The sequence below is a fragment of the Tupaia chinensis genome, unplaced genomic scaffold (genome assembly GCF_000334495.1).
Source record: "Tupaia chinensis unplaced genomic scaffold, TupChi_1.0 Scaffold000154_1, whole genome shotgun sequence".
Taxonomy (NCBI): Eukaryota; Metazoa; Chordata; class Mammalia; order Scandentia; family Tupaiidae; genus Tupaia; species Tupaia belangeri.
The window spans coordinates 3,351,792-3,361,698 of NW_006159625.1; the positions used below are offsets into that span (position 1 = coordinate 3,351,792).

The 9,907-nt window shown below is 43.6% G+C and overlaps 1 protein-coding gene across 1 annotated transcript in view; it reads right to left on the minus strand.

Annotated features, from left to right (window-relative positions):
* Nucleotides 1-9,673, minus strand: part of ATP6V1C1 (ATPase H+ transporting V1 subunit C1) — a 48,628-nt gene extending 38,955 nt beyond the window's left edge. Inside the window, exon 1 of the mRNA XM_006145574.2 lies at nt 9,531-9,673. The gene's annotated coding sequence lies outside the window, so the exon portion shown is untranslated. The remainder of the gene's footprint in view (nt 1-9,530) is intronic.
* Between the last annotated feature and the right edge of the window lie 234 nt (nt 9,674-9,907).

Consider the following 9,907-nt stretch of genomic DNA (forward strand, 5'->3'; position numbering starts at 1 on the left):
GTGAGAAGGGAGACTTCATGTAGATGGCAAGGTAGAAAAAAAAATCTTAGCAAAACAGTGGAGGGATTGGCTTTGTGGCCTAATGGTTAAAGAAGCCAGATCCCACAGAGCTAACCAAGGTTTGAATTCAGCCCCAGTTCAAAACCCAGATGTAACGGCTTGAGGAAACATGCCAGGTACATGTGCTTGTGTGCCTCAAATCCTGACAGGATGGAGAAGGGACTGCAATGTGATCGTGGTCCATTAGGGGGTGCTTTCTCTCTCTCTCTCTCTCTGGTGAGCACATATGCCCTCTGGCAATTAAAAAAAAAGACAAGGGAAACAGTCCATTTTTCTCCCTAGCAGGATACATATGTTTGCCAGAGAGAAAGAGAGATGAAAAATGAGAAATTATTCCCCATGAGGGATGGCCATACCACAATCCATTCTCCTCTTGGGATTGTGGGCACGCACACACACACCCAATGTCAGTTTCAAGCCAGAGAGTCCAGAACTAAAATTGCAGTCGGCGCTGTGGGAATCCAGCACCTTAACCACCATGCCACCTACTGGTCAAGAGCCAAATTTTTATACTCTCCTATCTTATCTGACTGAAATACAACAGGAAAAATAAAAATAAAAAGACAGTTAGCAATCCTTTTGCAAAACAGAAGTAAGAAAAAGTGGGGGGTAAAGAGAAAAGGAAGATAAACTGAGTCCAAAGCCCTAGCCTGTTTATTTACTCTCTCTCCCCATTTCTGGGAGCTTGAAGTCTGTGCATTGTTTTCCTACACACATCTGATATAAATATAAAACAGACAGTAAAGCAATAACTATCGCCACGACAGGAAGAAGGAGGGTGATATGCCTGAAGAGGACCAGGCGGCAGTACCGCTGTGATGTAGTGATGCACAACAGGGGCGGCCACAGAAAACTGCACCACGCCCGGGAAGTGTTCCGACACTTAACTGATTTTCATGCTTTCAAGGAACCAATGCTTAGTCTCTGGAATGCAAGCACCTGTCATAGCAAATTAAATTTCACAACAGATTAAACCCGGAAGGTGGTATACTTGCAAAACAACTTTCTTTTCAGTCCCTGAAAACACCAAGTTTACTTAGGTGGCTTATTTCAACAATCACAAGAAAGTATACCTCAGACAGCAATGAAATATCACATAGCTGCCGACATGGACACTTTGACTTTCACAGAATTGATCGGTACAAAACGTTTACTATGTATAAGTGGTAAATATTTAAACCCATTTGTTTAAAAACGTTGCCACAGGGCCAGCAGACAGCATGGTAGTTAAGGCACTGCACTCCCATATGGCTGACTGCGGTTCGAGTACTGGACCTGGTGGCATGCCCAAAACCCCAGGAGGAAAATGGAGGAGAAAGGATTGTGGCGTGGTGATGGTCATGCTCACTCACTCTCTCACTCACTCTCTCTCTCTCTAGTAAGCGCATGCATCCTATGGTAAAAATCGCAAAGAAAAGTAAAACACAAGAAAATGATGCTACCTCCTACACTAGAAATCACTAACAGCATACAAATAAAAACAGCAATAACTGTTTCCTCAGGGACAGCAGGTAGCGTGGTGCCTAAGGTGCTGGACTCCCACATGGTCAACTGCAGTTGAAGTCCCAAACCTGGCGACTTGCTTTCTTACTTTCCCTCTGACTCACTCTCTCTGCATCCCTCTCTCTGCATCCCTCTGGTGTGCATGCATGCCCTATAGCAAATTAAAATAATAATAGGGAACAGCAGATGGCATAATGGTTACAATGCTGGACTCCCACATAGTTGACCACGGTTGAAGTCCCAGACAGGGTGGCTTCAAACTAACAGCAGGCATGTGTGCCTGCACGTCCAAAATCCCAAGATGGGACTGGAGAAGAGACTGTGGTATGGCCATCCCCCTCAGGGGGTGATTTCTTGTTTTCTAGCTCTCTGCCTCTCTGGCGAGGGCACCCACTCTACAACAAAATCTCTCTATAATAATAATAGTACTAATAAACAAAATTAAATATTTCTTTAAAAAATAATTGTTTACTCTGAATGTAAAAATTCAAAACACAAGCATCTGGGAACCAGCAGTTGGCGTAATGGCTATGTCACTAGACTCCCATGTAGTCGACCGTGGTTAGAGTCCCGGACCCAGTGGCTTAAACTCATGCCGGGCACGTGCGTGTGCATGCCCAAGATCCCGAGAGGAGAGTGGAAGAGAAAAGAAGACAGTGTGGCCATTCCCCTGGGGGGGGGAGGGGGTGGCAAAAAAAACCTGTCAAAAAACAAAACAAAACAAAAAAAACATCTACTGGGACTGTGGGAAGGGCTTGCTCCTAACATTACTTGTTTCAATGTTTCCAATAACTAAGAAAGGGATTTTTTTTTTTCCTTTTAAAGACTCTTGCTAAAATGCCCAGACCAACCTCAAATTCACCATTCTCCAACCTCTGACTTCCCCAGTTGCTGAAATTATAGGAGCTCATCCGGTCTTTAGGTTGGAGCTGGAATTAAACCCAGGCATTTCATGTAGTCCCAGCCTGTGGAGCACTGTCTTAGTAGCATGCCACTATGGGGTCCTAAAAGTGGGTTTTACCTTTCAAGGGACACTCCCACAATTCATAAGGAATGTGACATTAAAACTGTCAGAAAATATAACCTTTATTTAGGCACATATTTTTCACTTAATAAACCTTAACTTCTTCTGCATGCTTGGTTTCAACTGAAACAATACTGATAAACACTCGATAATCCTATTAAAGAATACCTAAGGTCCATGCTATAAATATAAATGTGAAAGACAATTTAATCTTTAGTAAATGTACTTTAAAAATGCCTATCATCTTTTTATTCCACAGTTGACTACAAATAGATTTGATCTTACTTCCACACAGATGCCTATCATAAAACCTGGAAACATGTTTGGGGTTTTGGGGAAGTAACATACAACATGGAGCTGGGAAATTTCTAGTAATTTCTGGTGCCATCCCAGTAGTTCCTGGGTGAACTGGCAGGACTGGCCAGGAAAGACACTGTACAACACTATTATGGGAAGTACTCATCAGAGCCTCTAGGCTCCCAGACTCCCTCTCTGTAGAGACAACTCAGCAGCAGCCCAGAGAGCAAATCATTCCTTCCACATCGGGAAGCCCCTAAATCTACACTCACAGCTCCCAAACCTTACTTCTCTTTTCTTTCCAGCTGGTAATTTATAACAGTGACTGAACCACGTTCTACTAGAAGGTGCTGATGTCGCGAACACAACGTCTTTTATCCTGAAACCAAGTCAAAGACTTTAAAAAGTTAGTTTTCCCTCATTCACGACTGCAGGAAACTTTAGAGTCTGTTCACTGGTAATGGCAGTCACTTCTCAAATCCGTGCTGGGTCCTGTGCCCAGTAGCACATCAATATGCTAAGCAATTTTGGACATAATTCCTTCAAAGTAGGTGCTATCATCACCCACATTTGCAGATGAGGAAAGCGTTAATGAAATTATTTGCCCAAGGTCACAAAGCTAGTGACTACATTTTACTGGGACAGAGGGGTACCTATTTGAGTTATTCATACAGTTTTGAGTTATTCATACAGACAAGTTCCTCATGGAAATATTGTAGTTTCTGTAGTTTTATCCTAAAGGAGTCACATTAAAACACTGAAGACTTGAGACCAGAGGATGGTGTAACGGTTACATGGCTGGACTCCCACATAGTAAACTGCAGTTCAAGTCCTGGACCCTGCAGCTTAAAACTCACACCAGGTGTTGTGTATGTGCATGCCCAAGATTCTGAGAGAAGGATGAAGGAGAAGGCATTGCAGCAAGGCCATCCACCCGGGGGGTGATTTCTCGCTTTCTGCACCCTGTAGCAAATATCTCTCTTAAAACACATACATGCTGAAAGCTGAATTTTAAATTACTTCAAGTACATGCCAGTTTATTCATCTTACTTCTGTATTCCCAACATCTAGTATTTGTCTAAAAAATAAATAATGGCACCACATCTATCTCTGCAACTAAATGGTACCTCTCCTTTCCAGAAGTCTGGAAATGTATGGGGAGCATTCTGAATCGTCTCAGTGTGGTGAGTTAATGAATTAGTGGAAGAGGACTAAAGAAAGTATAATCTGTAGGCCAACAGCACTCATTAGGAAACACTAAACTATAGGCTGGTTCAAAAAGAAAAATCAATAAAAATAAAAATAATGACAATGAATAAGATTAAATAAAATAATTCTTTTTAAAAAATCTTGGTGTTTAAAAAAAAAAAACAGAAAATCTCTCATAGGGAAGCAAATCCACTTATTAATCAGTTTAATTTTCAAATAATTTCCTATTCATTGATAGTCTGTTTAAAATACCTTAAAAGATAAGTCAATCTTTCTATGAAACACCAATTTTGCATTTTCTTGGCACCTTATTTTCAAATAGGCATACATATATGCACAAGCACACACACACACACACACACACACATCCCTCTTTTTAGCTAAATAACTAATTTCTTTTTTTTTTTCCCAAAGTAACCAAAACACCTCGCCTGTACTGCCTACCTGACTTGTTTTTTGTTTGTTTATTTTTCATTTGACCAGAGAGAGAGAAACAGAAAGCAAGAAAGCAAGGATCCTGCACCTGCCGCTCGGGATCTTGAGCACGCACGCACACGGTCCCGGCGTGAGTTTTAAGCCACCGGGTCCGGGACATGAACTGCGGTCGACTACATGGGAGTCCAGCGACATAGCCATTACGCTAACTGCTGGTTCCCTAGCTAAATAACTAATTTCTATCCTTTATCCCCAAAGTAACCAAAACACCTCGCCTGTACTGCCTACCTGACTTGTTTTTTGTTTGTTTATTTTTCATTTGACCAGAGAGAGAGAAACAGAAAGCAAGAAAGCAAGGCATGAGTTCTGGGACTTGAACCACAGTTGGCCATGTGGGAGTCCAGCACCTTAACCACCATGTCACCTGGGGCCCTCTTAGCTTGTTTTTTAACTCAATAAATATACGGCACATTTGCACACTGATATAGTATTGGAAACAGATTTCCTACTTGAAAAAAAAATTGTTTCATTATCAAGAATATACTGGGTTGCTGGAAAAGTCATGACACATTTTTACATAGAAAAAATACATCATAACTTTCCCAACAACCCAATACTTGGAAATTTCTAGTTCCAGGGGCCAGCAGGTGGCATGGTGATTGAGGTGCTGGACTCCCACATAGCTGATCTTGGTTTGAGTCCCGGATGGTTTGAAACTCATGCTAGGCACATGTGTGTGCATGCCCAAAATCCCAAGAGGAGAATGAAAAACGGACTGTGGATATGGTCATCCCCCCGGGGTGATTTCTCACTTTCTGTCTATCTCTCTCTGACTCTCTGGCAAGTGCACACAATCTAAAGGAAGAAAAAAAAAAAAAAAAACCTTTCCAAAAAAAGAAATTTCTAGTTTCATAGATCACTCATGTCAATAAGAAAATTTTAGACTGCCTTGGCTTTCTGCCTGAGCTCCTTCCAAAGACACTATGCCCATGGTTTCTACCATGTCTTTTTTTAAAAAAAAGAATTATTTATTTAATTTTATTTATTCATTCATTTATTTTAATTTAACCAGAGAGAGACACAGAGAAAGAGAGAGAGTGAGTGAAAAAGCAAGCCACCAGATCCAGGACTCGAACCATAGCTGGCCACATGGGAGTATCCAGCGCGTTAACCACCACACCACCTGCTGGTCCCCGGTTTCTACAATGTCTTAAAAACACTGATGAAATGAAAGATTTCTCACTTTCTGTCTATCTCTCTCTGACTCTCTGGCAAGTGCACACAATCTAAAGGAAGAAAAAAAAAAAAAAAAACCTTTCCAAAAAAAGAAATTTCTAGTTTCATAGATCACTCATGTCAATAAGAAAATTTTAGACTGCCTTGGCTTTCTGCCTGAGCTCCTTCCAAAGACACTATGCCCATGGTTTCTACCATGTCTTTTTTTAAAAAAAAGAATTATTTATTTAATTTTATTTATTCATTCATTTATTTTAATTTAACCAGAGAGAGACACAGAGAAAGAGAGAGAGTGAGTGAAAAAGCAAGCCACCAGATCCAGGACTCGAACCATAGCTGGCCACATGGGAGTATCCAGCGCGTTAACCACCACACCACCTGCTGGTCCCCGGTTTCTACAATGTCTTAAAAACACTGATGAAATGAAACTCTACCATGAATGTATAATTATAATGATACATGATTCCATACCCAAAGGGTGAAAAAGATGTATCCTGCAGGTGGATCAAAGTATGTACAAGAACAAAATTTAACTAGGAAGTACATGGCCAAAACTACGGTTACTCTAAGCCAAATCAAGTTCAAAAGGAAGACCCGCTGCTTAGAGACTACTGACACCAAGGATACCCTTTCACAAAAGTTCCTTTGTTTTGAGGTTTCTGCCACAGGGCACGTGCTTTCACTGAAGAGAGACAGAGAGAGCGAAAATGAAAAATTACCACCCGGGTCGGGGGAAGGCCACACAGCAATCCCTTCACCTCCATTCTCCTCCTGGGATCTTGGCATGCATACACATGCACCCAGAGTGATTTTCAAACCATCTGGTCCAGGACGGAAACGTGATTGATCTTGTGGGAGTCCAGCACGTTAACCTCCATGTCACCTGCTGGCCCCTATTTATTTATTTTTAATTGTCAGAAGGCACATGTGCTCACCAGAGAAACAGCACATACCCACCCAGTGGGGTATGGTCACACTGTAATTCCTTCTCCTTTTCTCCATCCTTTGAGAATCATGGGTATGTGGGTCATCACATACTCAAGTTTGGTGTGTTTTTCAAAGTTACGAGGGCCAGGATGCAAACCATGGTCATATAGGATCCAGTTCTCTTAACCACTACACTACAGGGCATGTGGGCACATACACACATCTAGTGTGTTTTTAAGTCACCAGGGCCAGGCTGCAAACCAAGGTTGATCATACCTGATCCAATTCCCTTAACCACTACACTATGGGGCCAGCCCCACAAAGGTTTATTACAACACTGCAGTTTTGTTATTTGGCCAGTGGAATTACATCACAAATTATGAAAATAATCATGGAATCAGACTTTTGAAGCTCTTAAGTTTCTTTTAGGTTATAAAAATTAATGGAGGGGCTGGCAGGTGGAGCGGTGGATAAAGGTGCTGGATTCCCACATGGCCGACCACGGTTTGAGTCCCCTTAGACAAGTCACTTTACCTCTCTCTTCCTAGTTCCAAGGGTCTAGAGAGGTTTCTATCTATACAAGGAAAATGTCATCTACTGTGTCTCAAAGACCCGTAAGAACAAAATAAACATAAAGTGTGACTGGTTCCGCCTTGTGACTAACTATATTTCATCAAAACGTATTCTAAAATAGAGACCAGTAGATCTGGTAGCTTGCTTTCTCACTCTCCCGCCCCCATGTCTCTCTGGTCAAATTTTTTAAAAAAATAAATAAATAAAATAATATTTTTTAAAGAAAAGTAGTCTAAAAGAGATGACGCTACAAACTGGTAAATTTCAGGGATAGTGGCAGTGGTAAAACATAACACTGCAATGCTGATTCACAGGAGAAGGTTTGAGGTTGGTGGCTGGTGATCGCCCCTCCAGGTACCTGCTTCCACAACCTAGAGCTGGCTGAGGCTGGAAGTAGATCATTGCTTAAGATCTTGTGGAGAGTTCTTTCTCTTTCCTTCTCTCTCTCTCTCTCTCTCACTTGCTCATGGAAAAAAAATGGTAAATTTGAAAGGAAAAAAAAATTCTCCTTAATTCTTCAGTGGAAAAAGAAGATATCCTGCTTTCAAATCCTCCAGTGGATTAGAAATAATTCCCCACTCCTAGGCTGTTCCTCATTCATTTTTACCATCTTCCACATTCCCTACAAAACTACCTTTTCAAGAGCCACCGTCTGACTCACTCCACTGCCTATAATCTTCACTGGCTTCCCTCTGTTCTAGAATAAGTCCTCCTAGGCCCAAGCCCAGCTTCCCACCCTGCCTCTCTCCCTCCCTCCCCTTTTCAGTCATGCCAGTCCACCTGGGACTTCTCAAGAGTTCTGTTCATCCTCACATCACCCAACCTTGACATATGCTGTTTCCTCAGCCTGAAATATTCCTCCATATTCTCTTTTCAGCCTCTCTTGGGATCTCAGGTCAAAAGTCAAATCTCTGGCAAAGCCTTCTTTGAACATTCCCTAGTGGCCATGTTCCAGGAAACTCTTTCACACTACTGTTATTTCTTCATAGTACATGTCACATTTGTATGGATGATTAAAATTCATCTCAATTTGACTGTGAGCTCTAAGAGGACAGAGACCATGCCTGTTGTGAAACCCCAGCTTCAGAAGGCCGTGCATACAGCATGCCTTCACTAAATACACTGGGTAGTTGAATGAATGAGTAAATGAAAAAGCCCTCACTACCCGACCCCCAACTTTATTTCCTGCTTCTCCATAATGCAATCCAACACAAACCCAGACTTTGGACTCCCCGGAAGCGTTTTCCCCTTCATCGTGAAGCCTTCCAATGCTGTGGTTTTTACAGCCAACAAAGTTCTCCCCATCGCTCTCAACCTGTTGAAATCTCACAGGTTTGCCATGACCTAACTCCAGTTTTCTTTCCTCCAGGATATTTTCCCACCGTGCCAGTTCATACATCTTGCCCCTGCTCTACACTTTCAAAACACTTCCTGTTCTCTTTCTTGTAATTACATATTACCTCCTAGTACTTTAATGGGTCTCCTGTGTGACTTTCCTCCCCAACACTGGAGCGAAGCCTCAGGCTGGACTGCTCCCACTTCTTCCAGATCATAGAGTTCACACTGAAAGGTCTAATTTTCCCCCTGAAGAAAATAGAAGCTTCGTCCTGACTCCTGTTTCTCAGGTGATTCAATGTGCCTACGTGCCTCTCCTGACATCCCTTTCGAAGTGGCTGTTTTGCTTTCGTGTTTTGTTGGGGGGAGGGGGCAGGCTACCCTTCTCCTGTTGTAATAAAAAAAAGTAGTCTGAATTCTCTGGATTTCCCGGCAGTGAGGATGCTGCGTCCTCCGTGAGGGTCTCGTTTGCAGTGAAGGGCTTCGAAGCCCTTTAAACTGCCATCCCCCTACTCACACGCAATCCCGTCGACCCAAGTGAAGGCTCTTGCGCTGTGACCTCACACACGACCCCGGATCCTCACCTGGGCCACTCTGTCACCTTTCATCCTCCTCATTCAGGCCGCGTGGATTTGCTAGGAACCCTCACCCAAGAAGAAAGGTCCCAGCCCCGCTGGTCTTTCTCCTTTCTGCCTCTGCTATCGGGTACCCCCTTTCTCTTTCCCTCCTTCCTCTTCCAGAAAGACGGAACGCAGGCCCTTAGACTGCGGAGATCCGGCGGGGGGGAGGCAGATACTGGTCCCCGGGCAGCTCCAGCTCCCACGCCACGGCCTCGGCCCCGCGCTCACCCCCATCCCTCCCGGGCGGCGACCGCAGCGCAAGCTTCGGCCTGGCCGGGACGCCCCATCCCGGATCGCCATCGCTCACTGACCCGGGAAGGTGTCAAACGCGGAAGTGACAAGCAGGCACAGGTGCAGAGGCAGACACCCCAGCAGACGTTAACCGCTCAGCGCTCCATCCCACCGCGACCCAAGCTCCGGCCTCACGGCTTCTTCGACCCCGGCGCCCACGGAGCGAGTCCCATGTTGCCCATTTTCTGAAGAAGGCAGTCTCTACCGCAAAAAGAAGTCCAGATTCCCTCCTGCATCTGAGTCTAGCTAGTCTTGGTATTCTAGTCATAAAGTGGGGTAGCTGGGAGATTGAGGCTTTTGAAAACTGGTGATCCTTACACTACCAACACTATCGTCAGTATCGTCAAAGGTTGCCCTGCTATAGTAAAGAGTATAATTGGAAACAGGGGTGTCCCAT